This window comes from Nycticebus coucang, chromosome 3 (assembly GCF_027406575.1).
Source record: "Nycticebus coucang isolate mNycCou1 chromosome 3, mNycCou1.pri, whole genome shotgun sequence".
In the NCBI taxonomy this organism is placed as follows: Eukaryota; Metazoa; Chordata; class Mammalia; order Primates; family Lorisidae; genus Nycticebus; species Nycticebus coucang.
In genome coordinates, this window is record NC_069782.1 from 86826012 (window position 1) to 86839437 (window position 13426).

Here is a 13426-nt window from a genome sequence, read left to right on the forward strand (position 1 = left end):
TTCAGACCTAAGAAGCCCTTCCCCAAATTTTCTACCTAAAAATTGCATTTCAGAAATGAATTGGACAAAAGAAGAGAGGTATAAACATTTTACCTTACACATGGGTATGATCTAATTCTATTTTTAAAATAATATATAGGAAAGCCTGTTGCTGTTGAAAGAGACAACTGAAACCTAATAAATTATTCTGAAAGACTTGAAAATACAAAGTAATCTTTTTCAGGTTCTTTTAAAGTTATCCTTAATGGATTTATTTCACCTTGAATTAGACTCAAAGTTGTCCTCAGATGTAAATAACAATAAAAATAAGATGATAGTGAAGTTAAACAGCTTACTTTTATTAAGCACATGTTGTATGCCAGGTACTTTAAATGTTTTATAGGACTTCATCCTTCCAACAACCCATTCATACTTTAACAGACTAGCAAATTGGGACCCAGGTGAATTAGCCTGCCCAGGTCTGCTGCTGGGAAAAAGCAAATCTAACATTCAAATCTGGGTTCTCCAAAGCCAGAGCCCATTCTTGCTCTTCTGATTTTGTCCTTGGAATATGACTAAGTTTATGTAGCAGTGAAAGAAATTCACTTAGTGACTGGTAGTCCATGTCCACTCTTACCTTTGCTACATCTTTGTCACATTATTCTAAGCAAATGATCTGTTACATGCTTTGAAAAATAAGGGTTGTTAAGAAGATAAAATGGACCTCACTTTCCTCCTCTATAGAACAAGGTGACATTATCTAACTCACAGAGTTGTTTGGATGGTTTCCTCAGTTACTTTATGGACAGTATAGAGTACAATATTTTCCATAGACAACCGTGCCCTTTTAAATTATAGCAATTATTATTAACTTTGTATATTTAAATGCACTTTAATTTTCAAGCACTATTCTTTAAGATGATGCTATTCTTCCAAAAGTAAGGAATAAAATAATGAATGTACCCTTCCTGGGGTGATAAACAGATACATGATACTTCCTGTAAGAGGAACCTGGCTATCCAACCTTATGTCCCTTGACTTCCAGATAGACCCATTCCATGGGTCCTTCAGAAACATATGCATCAACCTGGATGGTGGACCTTTTTACCTGTTTTTCTTACTTATCTGGAAAATCTTAACTTCTCCAAGACAAAATATTTCCACAGCACAAGTTATGACACCTTAGGAACAGCAAATCTGAGATTGGGATACCAGGCTGAGGGCCATTTGCTCATTCTCAGGGTTCACATGGACAAAAAGACCCTCCATATCTGTAATTGCTCTAAACATCTGCTATTTAGTAATTTAGCTCAACCCTCCCATTAAACTTTCTTAATGACTCCCTTCACACCAAAAGTGCCCTTCTCCCTCTTCCTAATCTGTTTAGAATCAGAATCTTGAGTCCTAAATAGTCTTCTCTGAACATTCCCCGCAGAACTGGCCGAATTCACCAACCCCCTCAGGTCTTATAGAAAAGGAAGACTTTTCCCTCTCCCCAGGCCAGAGCAGGTTACAGGTCTGTCTTACCATATGGCCATGTATCTTAGAAGGGAAATCCAAGAGCAGAACATCAAAAGGTGTGCTCAGTGGATCCCCACCTTCCAGAACTGGGAAGCAACTATTTCTATGTCTTTGCCAGGGAACATGCCTGCTCACTGGTGGAGAAAGAAAGCAGAGCTTGATCCATCCATCGTACTGACCCAAAATACCTGCCAGTGCACTGTCTCACCTCTGGATCTCTTCATCTATATGAAATAGGTAAAATAAATTATCTTAACAGATAATTTTAAAACCAGCCCTTTCGTGGAGATATCCAAAGGTTTTTAAGTGTAAGAATGGATAAGAATCCATGTGTTTTTCTTTATTAATTATAAAGCCTTTGTCAAGTTACATTACTTTTACATTCCTCATCTTAAAACAGAGCAACAATATTTATGGAAATAATATGGAAGATAACACACATTAATGAGCCAGCCTGTGGTGGACCCTTTAGGAATTCAACAAGAAGTTGCTCTGATAAGGAAAGCTGTAGTGATTATCTTCTCAACGTCACCAATGGCCCTTAATTCTAAATCAAAGCAAAGAGAAAAATAACACCTGAGTAGCCATAGATTTGTTATTAAAAGAAAAAAAGCTTTTTCTTCAGTATCTTCCTAGTCTAGGATATTGCTTTTGCCACAGAAGCCATTTGTATCCTAATCAAATATGCTAGTTTTCTATTTCCACTGTTAAAAACTACCACAAAATTAGTGGTTTAAAACAACACAAATTTATCCTCTTACATTTCTGGATGTCATTAGTCCAATGTGGCCCACGGGACTAAAGTTGCCAGCTTCACTGGTTACTTTTGGAGGGTTCAGGGAGAATTCTTTTCCTGGCCTTTTTCAGCTTTCAGTGGTTGCCTGTATTCCTTGGCTTCTGGCCCCTTCCTCCACCTTCCAAGTGCATCACTTCAATCTTAGCTTCCATCATCACATTGCTTCTCCTCTAACTCTGGCTCTTCCTGCATAAGAATTACATGAATAATTCAGGACAGTTTCCACATCTCAAGACCTTTTACTTAATTTTACTATATCTGCAGTGCTTCTTTTGTAAATAAGGCAACATTTCAGAGATTGAGATGTGGACATATTTCAGGGCCATATTTTAGCCTGCTATACCAAGTTTCCATCACTGTGCTTACAGGCTCAGTTCTGCCACTCCTTTTAATAAACTCAGCCAGGGGAGATTTGCAGTTACCTTCATTTTCAATCAGGACTAAGAAATATCTAGAACCTAGCAGAGTTCTTGAAGCCTGGGAGAAGCTCTCCCTGGAACCTTTTTTTCCTCCCATCCCATTGACTACAATGTATCGTTAGAAACACTTGGTTGTTCTTTTGAGGGGACATCAAGACCTATTTCCTCGACCAGGTTTCAGATTCAAAAAAAAAATAGAAGTTTTCAGCACACATTTTAGAAAATATTCCTGGAAACATGAATTTATGAAGAAGGAAAACACAAGATATGTTTAGGGTGGAGTAAATGATCTAATATAAATCAACTTAGCAAAAGAATAAGTAGGGTTAATGGTTACTGTAGGTGGAAATTAGACCAGGCCAGAAAGTGGAGGTGTTTAAATATTTTGCTAAATGATTTACTCACAAATTTGTGTTTGAGTAAAACACAACTCCTTTTAGTTACATCTGTAGGAATTCTCCTATTCCAACTAGTATTAAATATCATGACTCTTAGGCAGAAGCAACCACCAAATGGGTCTATATCTCACTCTCTAAATAGATAAACTAGTAAGTTAGGAGTTTTGGATCCAGTCTTGGTGAAATACAGAACTTATTTATTGTCTAAATTTTGATATATATGAGAATAAACAAGGGCAAAAAAAAAGGGAAACAGGCATAAACCAAGACATGTAATCACTCTATGAATAAATTGATTCACTTCTTTGGCCATTGTTTTCCCTATTAATTGATGACAATGTCATATGTTTCTGATAATATGAAACATGAGATTAGGCATAAGAACACTTTGAAAAGTACATAATACTACATAAATCTCAATTTTAATGTTAATACAAAAAAATAAAATTAATTTTTATTTTCCCTCTGAGTTAACACAGAGGGATTTTTACTTTTATGTTGTTTGTTTGTTGTTGTTGCAGTTTGGCCGGGGCTGGGTTCAAACCCACCATCCTCAGCCCATGGGGCCATTGCCCTACCCACTGAGCCACAGGTGCCACCCCGGGATTTTTACTTTTTAAAAAATGTAGAGACCATAACATCCAAGAATTGCAGAAAACACCAAGAAACAATTTACACATTATCAGGCTCTGTAATGCCTTTTTCGGTTGAGTCATTTAGTAGCACCACAGTTTAGTTGCCATGGTGATTCATCAGTAAGAACAAGGGAAATAGGGACAAGTGTCATCAGAGATAGTGATAGGAACCTGCATCCCAATGTGGCATAAGCTGAAACAAGCACTTGTGACAAACAGCCATATGACACTGCAATTCTGGACTGCTAAATCCATATTAATCCTTGGGGGAACATTTTAATCTGCAGTTGTGAGTCTGACTTAGAGAGTATTTTATCTGAAGAGTACAGTAACTACTCAGATAACAGATCATATTTTTCCTCACCATAAACCATTCACTTTTATCCTACAGAGTGCAAAAAACCACTAGTGACTTAAAGCAGACATAAAACACTTAATTCTTTATTAGGAAGAGAAAATATGAGGATGCTGATATTGGCATAATCTAAAAGGTCACAATAAAGCATTGCTCAAATGGATTCCATGTATGGCATGCTGAGAGTTGAATAAATCTCAGAGTTGCAAGGCCTTTGGGGAGTAAATTGAGCAAATGGGTACAGAGAGACTAGAAATGACTATCCAGAAAGGAAAATGAAATAAACAAAATTAAAGAAGTTAAAATAATAGAATTAGAGAAAGATAAATGAGGATAAGGAAACTAAATTCCCTCTTACGAGATGAAAAACATTTCTGTTTGTAATCAATAGGTTTCTGACCATATGCAAGACAGTAGGGATTTTATGTGGTTTCTAGACTTAGGAAATGGAAGCATTTGAGGGAATCACAGTAGGTGCACCGAAAAGACCTTCCACGAAAATTGGGTGATTGAAATAGAAAAACCTTTCTGCTCTTCAGTTCTTAAGATGTTTTATTACCATCGATGTCATAAATATGGCAGCATACAGCAAATGGTAAATGCTATTTCCTGTGTCCTTATAAAAATCTGGGAGGAAACTGCTAGTTTTTACCTCAATATTAGCTCTCATCATCTTCCCAAGTAATAGAACCTTATTATTGTCTGGGTATGCATTTTAGCTGAGAACAAAGATTACACCTGCACCTTTCCTTGTAGGTAAATATGCTTGCCATCTGACTAAGCTCTGGACATTGGGACCTAATAAGAATTATCTTCAGAAATCATCCTAAAAGTCAGCCATAGCCACTTTTGCCTTTTCTTGGAATCTGAGTGAGATTCCTGAAACAGAAGCAGCCATGGTTCAACATATGGCTTATGCTGACAATAATGAAGAAAGAAGGTGGCAGTGAAAGTGAGGCAACCAGAATGGCCCAAAACTACAACCCCCCCCCACCCCCGTAGATGTCATTTACATGTGACAGAAATGAAGCTCTATCTTATCTAAATCACTGTTATTTGAGGTTGTTGCTAATAGCCAAACCTTACTCTACTGATAAAGATTCATGAGTTGCACTGGTGTGGGGGCCCAACTGACTCCAAATAAAACTAAAAGTCCCCTGCAGGTGACCTGACCTTCCTGGAGGGCTGTGGCTCAGGAACTCCTCAAGTTCCTGAACCAGAGTCTTTTCCAGGTTATGGCCAAGTGCCATAGACACCTCCTCCAGTCTGGCTTCCATGATTCAAGGACACAAAGAGATGGCATATCAAACCTAAAAGTAAATACTTCATGACCAGAACTCCTCCAACAAGATTCATTGAATTAATATTAAACACTTACTTTTCATGGATATCATATAATGCAAATACGTACAAATTTGGATTCTTCATTGAACTTTGTAAACATTTGCCTCATTTGTTCACACTTTCTTTTCCAATCTCTTGCTTTCTCAATCTCTCACTTTATCATTCTTCATCTCTCCCTCCCCACCTCTGTGATAGTTCATCCTTCAGTATGCAAGTTACATTTCTTGGACATAAAAATATTCTCCTACATAACCACAATACTACTGCTGTGGCTAAACTAATTAAGGATAATATTGTTAATTAACCAATATAGTGTTTAATTAATTATGTTAATTAGATCAACTAATACAGTGTCTATAACTAATATATTTGAAGAATATTTACCAATATCCTCAATTATGTTAAAAAAAGGGTTTTGGGGGCGGCACCTGTGGCTCAAAGGGGTAGGGCACTGGCCCCATATGCCAGAGGTGGTGGGTTCAAACCCAGCCCTGGCCAAAACTGCAAAAAACAAAAAAAAAAAATGTGTTTTGAAAAGATAAATAGAGGCTCAGTGCCCATAGCAAAGTGGTTATAGTGCCAGCCACATACACTGAGGATGGCAGGTTCAAACCTGGCCTGGGACAGCTAAACAACAATGGCAACTGCAACAAAAAACAGTCAGGCATTGTGGCGGGCCCCTGTAGTCCCAGCTACTTAGGAGGCTGAGGCAACAAAATAGCTTAAGCCCAAGAGTTTAGGTTGCTATGAGCTGTGATGCCATGGCACTCTACCAACTCTACCAAGGGTGACATAGTGAGACAAAAAAAAAAAAAAAAAAGAAAAGAAAAGAAAAAGTTAATAGATATATGGCAAGTATGATGAATTTAAAAAGAGATACATACATATCTGTAAAAAGTAAACTATATAATTACAAAATATATAATTGGATATATATTTCAGCTATAAAAATATAGCATAATTTTATGAGTAAACCTGTGGTAAGTTTGAAAACAGACAAAATGTAAAGTTGTTTATAAAAATAAAGTTTTATATTTCAATAAAATCATAAAAACTTTATTAATCCAGAAATTATTGAAAAAAGTAGAATTGGTATTTTTTTAAATCTCCCTTATTTTTAAAGAAACCAGTTCAAAAATATTTGACTAATCTTTCAAGGAATAATTATTATTTCATATAAATTATTGCAGACACTAAAATTAGAGATAAAGTCTCCCCAATTCTTTTCTAAGTCTCATATAACCTCAATACAAACAACTGATGGAAAAAGGTAGTAAAAGATAATCATGGGAGGGAGGGGCAAGATGGCTGACTATAGGTAGCTTTCATAATAAATTCCTGTTCAGAAGGAGAAGAATTTAATTGAAGTGAATTCAGGTAAGTCAAAACTGGGGAGTCGAACGCAAGGGGAAATCAAGGTGCACATCATTCCCATGGAGACAAACTGCAAGGACAGAGAAAGAAGAAGATAAGGAACAAAGATCGGGTACAAAGTGACCAAACTGAAGGTGCCTGATGCCAAAGGGGACAAGAGATCCTCTTCCCCAACAGGGAAGCCTGCTGCAGACTCTCTGCCATCAAGCAGGGAACAAAGGACCTCTCATCTCGTCCCATGGGAGAGAGAGTAATCCTGCACCTGGGAATGTCCACCTCTAGTTCCCCATCCCCTGAGAAAAACGTGGACAATTTTTCTCTCCACAGCCCTAAGCTCACAGCCCACCTTCTTCCTCTCTGGTTGTCTGATGGACTGCCCTTGCAGAGGCTGGTATGTTTGGCGAGATGTATACGGGACCTCTGCATTGTGTGGAGCCACTGAGCCAAGTATGTTCCCATCCCCTTCCTCAATAATCACTATAAAAAACTCTATGCACAGATATTTGAAAATGTAGAAGAAATGGACCAGTACCTAGAAGCACACCACCTTCCTAAACTAAACCAGAAAAAATTAGAAATTTTGAATAAACCTATATTAAGCACTGAAATTGCATCAACAATACAAAATCATCCAAAAAAGAAAAGCCCTGTACCAGATAGTTTCACACTAGAATTCTACCAAACCATCAAGAGGAACTAGTACCTATATTGCATAACCTATTCCAAAATACAGAGAAGGAAGGAATCCTCCCCCAACACATTCCATGAAAGCAAATATCAACTGATTCCAAAACCAGGGAAGGACCCAACAAAAAAGGAAAATTATAGGACAATATCATTCATGAATATCAATGCAAAAAGAATACAGCAACACATTAAAAAATTATACATCATGATCCAGTGGGTTTTATCCCAGGGATGCAAGGTTGGTTTAACATACATTAAATCCATAGATGTAATTCACCACATAAATAAAATCAAAAGCAAAGACCATATAATTCTCTCATCTGGTGCAGAAAAGGCTTTTGACAAAATTCAACATCCTTTTCTAACAAGAACACATATGAAAACTAGCTTAGGTAGGATATTTCTTAAACCGATAGAGGCCATCTACAATAAGCCCACAGCAAATATCATATTGAATAGAGTAAAATTGAAAGTATTTACACTTAAAACTGAAACCAGACAAGGTTGTCCACTATCACCACTGCTATTCAACATAATGCTGAAAGTCCTAACCATAGCAATCAGGCAAGAGAAGAAGATCAAGGGTATTCAAATGGGGACAGAGGAGGTCAAACTCTCACTCTTTGCAGATGACATGATCTTATACTTGGAAAACCCCAAGGACTCAACTACAAATCTCATAAAAGTGATCAAGAAATACAGTATTGTTTCAGGATACAAAAATCAATGTCCACAAATCAGTAGCCTTCTATATGCCAATAACAGTCAAGCTTTAAATCAAATCAAAGATACAATACCCTTCACGGAAGCCCCAAAGAAAAAATGAAATAACTCAGGATACATCTAACAAAGGATGTGAAAAATCTCTGTAAAGAGAACTGTGAAATCCTGAGGAAAAAAATAGCAAAGACATTAAAAATGGGAGAACATACCATGCTAATGGCTGGGAAGAATCAACACAGTAAAAATGTCTAAACTACCCAAGGCAATCTACAGATTAAATGCAATCCCCATCAAAGCCCCAACATCATACTTTGAAGAACTTGAGAAAATAATATTTTGTTTCATATGGAACCAGAAAAAAAAACCAAATACCCAATACAATTTCAAGAAATAAAAGAAAATCTGGAGGTATCACTTTACCAGACTTCAGGTTATACTGCAAGTCTATAATAATCTAAACAGCATGGCACTGGCACAAAAATTGAGATATGGATCTATGGAATAGAATAGAGAACCAAGAGATGAACCAACCACGTATCACCATCTGATCTTTGATAAACCAAACAAAAACATGCACTGGGGAAAAGAACCCCTATTTAATAAATAATTGCCAAGAACTGGTTAGCCACATTTAGAAAACTAAAATTGGACCTGTACCTCTCACCACTGACAAAAATTGACTCTAACTGGATAAAATATTTCAATTTAAAAAATGAAACAATAAAAGTTCTAGAAGAGAGTGTGGGGGAAACACTTGACAAAATTGGCCTGGGAAAAGATTTTATGAATAAAACCCTGTTGAGTTGACAATTGCAGTAACACCAAAAATAAGTAAATGGGACATGATCAAGCTAAAAAACTTCTGCACAGCTTCTTCGGTGTTTTTTTCAAGGGTACCTGAAGTCAATTTGCGCCGAAGTAGCACCTGGAGTTGCTACCATTCCATTTCAATTTCACAAGGTTTCCCTTGGCCAAGAACGCACCAAGTCTTCTCCAAGTTAGAAACAATTCAGCAAACAATGGCAAGGGTGAGCCACCAAAAGCAAACACCTGATTTTCATGATAAATATGGTAATGCTGTATTAACTGTATTGCTGTATGGACATATGCCATGACATAGATTGGAATAGAATGGAACCTGTCCCCTGTTGGCAGTGTCACCCCAAAGGAATGGAGAGAACAGTAATCATCCCAGCTAGTGTAATACTGAATTGTTTCAGAACTAATTCATAATTAATGCCAAGTAAAAGTACTGTGTACCAATTAAAATATGGCATTATTGAAATAAAGTACAGTGGAGACATTAAAAAAAAAAAAAACCTTCTGTGCAGCTAAGGGTACCACAACTAAAGCAAACAAATAACCTTTGAAATTGGAGAAGCTTTTTGCATGCTATGACTCTGACAAAGGGCTGATAACTAGAATTTACAGATAACTCAAACAACAAGAAGAAAGCAAACAGTCCCTTTTATAAGAGGCCAAGAGACTTGAACAAAAAATTCTCTGTCAGTGATACATAAATGATGAAGAAACACATGAAAAAATGTTCATCATCTCTAGTTATCAGAGAAATGCAAATCAAAACCACCCTGAGATATCACATAACTCCATTGAGATTAGCCCACATCAGAAAATCCCCAATCTGCCAATGCTGGTGTGGATGTGGAGAGAAGGGAGCACTTTTGCACTGCTGGTCAGATTGCAAACTAATACAACCTCTATGGAAAGAAGTATGGAGAAGCCTCAAAGAACTCAAATTAGACCTCCTATTTGATTCCACAACTCTATTACTAGGTATCTACCCAGAAGAACAAAAATCATTTACCACAAGGGCATTTGCACTAGAATTTTTATTGTAGCTCAATTCACAATTGCCAATACATGAAAGCAACCCTTGCCCATCAACCCATTAATGGATTAACAAATTGTGGTATATGAATATATACATATGCCTGGGGGGGGAGAGGAGAAGATGGAAGGCCATTAGCAGGATCTCACCTAATGTGCACAATGTGAGGGTCAGCACACCCCATGAGTTAAGGGCTCAACTACGACTTGAACTTTATCTTAGAAATGAAAACAAACAAATAAAAAAAAGAAAGGAAAATAATGTAACCTAAACATTTGTACCCTCGTATTAATCTGAAATTAAATAAATAAATACAGAAATACAGAATAAATAATATAATCATGGACTGAGCTTACAACTTAGAAACAAGTATCATAAATAAAAAATATAAATTAATAACTTGATTCCAACAATGTGTTTTAAAAACCATAGGCCATTTATAAGCAATCTTTATCCTAGAAATGCAATTTTAGAATTAAAAATTCTATCAATATAATTAAAGAAATTGAAGAAAGAAAAAGATAAGATCTTCATGTATGAAAAAAGACTCAATTACTGTGCCAAAACCTTTACATTCTACATTTACCAAGTTTCGCAAATACCCCTGTAAGATGCACCACAGGTGCCGGAAAGGCTATGTTAACCACTGTGATAAAAATGTGTCAAATGGTCTATGAAGCGAGTGTATGATGCCCCATGATCATATCAATGTATACAGTTATGATTTAATAAAAAAAAAGACTCAAAAAAACAGCACCCAATTTATTAAAAACTAATAAAAAGGAAAAATGAAAGAAACACAGGAGGAAATTTCCATAAACCATTAAAGACTAGCCACCAAAATCCTATAAGCGTACATTGAATACTTAAACTGTAAAAGCCCTCCAAATTTTCAGACGTGAGATTGATGGAAAAGGTCTCTTCTCAAGAGTAAAGCACAAATCTTAGGTGCCGCTAAGGTCTCTTTGACTGCTCATTCTCACTCGGTTAAAGTGAGTTGCACAACCATTTTTGTTTTAGGTGAAATACCAAAAAATTAAATATAGACTGTGGCTGCTTGAGTTGCCATTAGAATACTAGATGATGCAGCTCTGGTCTAGCAGTTCCAGAAGAATTTCTCTGATGGCTAGTTAGCTATTCTATGGAATGAACTTCAAAAATAAGAGACAGAAGATGGAGGGAAATGGGCAGATAAATTTCCTTTACTTTCCCCCCCACATGGACTGCTGCAAAGTGTGGTTGCTCTGTGGAAATATTCCAGGCCAGTCCCAGGTTAGTAGTGAGCATTCCTCATGGCCATCACCTGTGTATAGTGCGCTGACAGCATCACATTACTTACAACACCTTTCCTGGCTTCATGTCTCTCTTTCTACAATCTCACTGCCATGAGCTATCAGTTTCCAGGAGAGAATTAATGCTTTAAGCTTTTCCTGAGGTTCAGCTTGCTAGAGGATCAATGCAAATACATACTTGTAAACTAGGTAAAGCTATTTTATTTTGACAGTCGTAAAAGACTGACACAGTGGACTGCACCCAAACTCTTATGCAGGGAACTATCTTTCCCAAGAATCACATATTCCCCAGGGTCAGCCTGCATCTCATGACTGGTTAATGCTGAATAGGGAAGCTCAGTTCCCTCACCTTGCTAGGAAACCTTTGAAGGGAAGACTCCTCATAAGACTGGTTGATGCATCTCTTGCCTAAAAGAACTGAATTGAGAAATTATATATGCAAATTTAACATGACTGGGGCTACCACCCCTAAAAAGACAAAGATAATTTAACAAAAATTTAAGATGGTAGAAGGGAGAGCAAAGTAACTTACAGAAGATGAATAGCACATATGTGAGATTTCTCTGAGAAATTAGAGCAATAAAAATAACATTTCTTAGTATTTCAGGTAAACTGAAGAATTAAAAATAGAAATGATTGGGCGGCGCCTGTGGCTCAAGGAGTAGGGCGCCGGTCCCATATGCCGGAGGTGGCGGGTTCAAACCTAGCCCCAGCCAAAAAAAAAATAGAAATGATTTCCTCAGAGTTTTGCATATGTTTCCACAACTTTTTTATACATTCATTTTTATTTAATTCAAATCAGCCCATTTTGGTTGCATAACCTATTCTTTCTATGGATGGCATAGAAAGAATATCTTACTCTGTCTTACAGAAGATTTTTTACAGCATTTTTTTATAGAATCTTACTTCTATTTCCTTGAGAGATGATTTTCAGTCTTATAGAACTTATTAAATACATTGCTTACCTTTCTTCATATGCTTTGAAAGTTTTATGTGCAAATTCACATTGAGGGGAGTTTTTTATTGAAATAACCTATGCTCACCTCTGCCTGTTTCATGGAATTGTAGGCACCTAAACACAGGCCATCAGGAGCCCAAGATGTCAGAATCTTGAATCTTGAGATAGAAGTTCAAAGCTCAATGGCCTGAGGCCAGCACCAGGCTTGCTCTGTTTCCAGGAGATGCAATTATTTTGGTTCATTCCAGCCACCTTTGGTAAGGTCTCCAGCAGTTTCAGCTCCTGAAAGCATTTGAAGATATTTTTAGCCTTTATTCATTCTAGTCTTTATTCATTCATTTAGCATTTATTATTCATGTGGTATGTGGGGGCCATACCACACTCCTCACCCTACCACCATTTCATGAGATATCTAGCTCCCCTCTTCTGCCACTTGGTGTGCTCCATTCATTCCTATTTCCAACAAGAGTTAAACTCCTTGCTGTCACTTTCTGTTTCCATTCCCAAAGTCCAGAAAGCCTTTAGCTTTAAAACACCACTCCCCACTTGATGTTTCTAGACCAGGGAGAGATTTATCCATTATGCTCATCTATAAGTGAACAGAAAGTTCACTCTCTGTTTCTAGTCCAAAGATATTTATCAGTTTTGTTAACCTTTTTTTAATCTTCTATCTTAATTGTTAGATGTTTTCATGAGGGACAGGAGAGTTAAGGGAACTTACTCTGTCATCTATTGGAAATCCACAAAAATACAAGTTTTACAAAAACACATATGCCATTGTCCATGCATTTGGCAGTATATAAGAGAAAAATCCAATTCAAAGTCATTCAACTTATTTGAGGTACTGTCCCATATTTGTACAAATGCAGAGGTGCAAAAGCCTGCCCTACAGATACAGGCACCTGACATTCTCAAGAATTGATGTTTCTTCATTTCTCTACCATACACAGAGTTAAAGTAACTTTAAAGCTGGCTTCTCCCAGGTCACAGATGGCTCTAAGAAGCAAGTAAGGCTATTCAGTTGCTGGTTCCCCTCTGGCAGGAAGGAGAGTTTTGCTCCTTATAGCTCTTCTTAGGTGTGAAGAAACTTCTTTGA

At 37.0% G+C, this 13426-nt stretch overlaps 1 pseudogene; it reads left to right on the forward strand.

Annotated features, from left to right (window-relative positions):
* LOC128581052 (cytochrome c oxidase subunit 7B, mitochondrial-like) overlaps positions 1-9417 on the forward strand; it is a 30062-nt pseudogene extending 20645 nt beyond the window's left edge.
* Positions 9418-13426: the final 4009 nt, after the last annotated feature.